This window comes from Gossypium arboreum, chromosome 4, assembly GCF_025698485.1.
Source record: "Gossypium arboreum isolate Shixiya-1 chromosome 4, ASM2569848v2, whole genome shotgun sequence".
Classification (NCBI taxonomy): Eukaryota; Viridiplantae; Streptophyta; class Magnoliopsida; order Malvales; family Malvaceae; genus Gossypium; species Gossypium arboreum.
This window is the reverse complement of record NC_069073.1, coordinates 81,901,438-81,903,214: the sequence shown is the minus strand read 5'-3', so window position 1 is coordinate 81,903,214 and position 1,777 is coordinate 81,901,438.

The window sequence follows — 1,777 nt, the reverse complement described above, 5'->3', positions numbered from 1 at the left end:
TTTATCACTTAATGGCATGTATAGCTAGACCCCAAACATATCACGGTAGTCCTAGGATCGACTAAACCTGGCTCTGATACCAATAAAATTGTAACACCCCGAACCCGAGACCGTTCTTGGTTGTCGGACACGAGGTTAACAAGCCAAAACCACTTATGGCACCGACCAATTTGACATTCCCAGGCAAGCTGGAAAATTGCATCGCTGTCGCCTTAAAAAGCATATCTCGAGTTTCACAACTTGGAAACTGATTCCGTAAATTTTACCTGAATTTAGACTCATATATCCATCCATGGATCTATTTCTAGAATTTTTGGTCAGGCCAATTGGTACAGTTTATTAGTTAAAGTCGCCCCTGTTACAGGGGTCGACTACACTGACCTTCACACGTTACAACTTGAATATCTCTCTGTACAGGGTTTTAATACTGATACCGTTTGTTTCCAATGAAACTAGACTCAAAAAGGAATCTTCACATATAAGGCATGACTTCAAATTAATTCTGGATAATTTATGGAAAATTTTCAAAGCCGCGACAGGGGACCCACAAACTGTTCCGGCCCTATCTCACGAGAACTTTAATATCTCTCGGTATACTGATCATATGATCGTTTCGTTACTTTCATATGAAAATAGACTCGTCAATATTCGATCACATAATTTATTCACTATTTAACACCATTCCTACAAATTTTGGTGATTTTTCACATCCACGTCACTGCAGCTGGCAGCCTCTGTTTTTAAGGTAGGCTTTACCTATATTGTAGTTCCCATGGACCAACTATTGTCTAGTCATACTTAGGTCCACATGTGATCGTATTTAGCCATTCCAATGGCTGATCATGTGACCAACTCTCTCATTCCAAACCATAATCACATCATGAAACCAAATATAATTACAAACCACATATGGTCAAATTCCATACTCCACTTTTACGAACCATTTTCGCATGGCCGTACACATATACATCACAAGTACTTTAAAACAACCGAGGGTGGTCCTATACATGCCATATCCGAACTCAACTAAAGGAGTACCAAAAAGGGCTTTGATAGTGTGGTTGACTTCAACTTCTATGATCCCGAATCCGATCGCTAACGAGCAAAATCTATAAACAGAGAAACAAAGAAAGCGGAGTAAGCAATTTATGCTTAGTAAGTTTGAGCCATAATATACACACAACCAAAGCATAGCATTCAAGTAGCTAAACAATAATTCATATGCACAATTTCTCAAAGACATGCTTACTTCACAATCCCAACTCTTATATTCAGACGCAAATAACGGCCTAGTTAATGCCGATAGTTCATTTATCATTAGAGCGAATATTAGATGCGCATTTACTCATAGTGTGCAAAGCACACACAAAACATACCTTGTTCTTGGGAATTTCACATGTGCAATAACTGAAAATTTTCCAGCAGCTTATAAAATTTCAATTCACATACCTTCGAGTTTATCCGGATATAGCTACTCGTTCAAAACACCTTGGGACATAGCCGGTTATGGTAACCGCACAAATGCCTTCGGACTTAACCGGATATCACAACTCGCACAATTGCCTTGGGCTTAGCCCGTATCATAGCTCGCACAATTGCCTTGGGCTTAGCCCGGATATCATAGCTTCGCACAATTGCCTTTGGGCTTAGCCCGGTATCATAACTTCGCACAATTGCCTTGGGCTTAGCCCGATATCACTCGAACATTCATACACATCTTTGTTTCATTTTCACAACAAAACTTTTATGCACAATTCACTTAACAAAATATCATTTC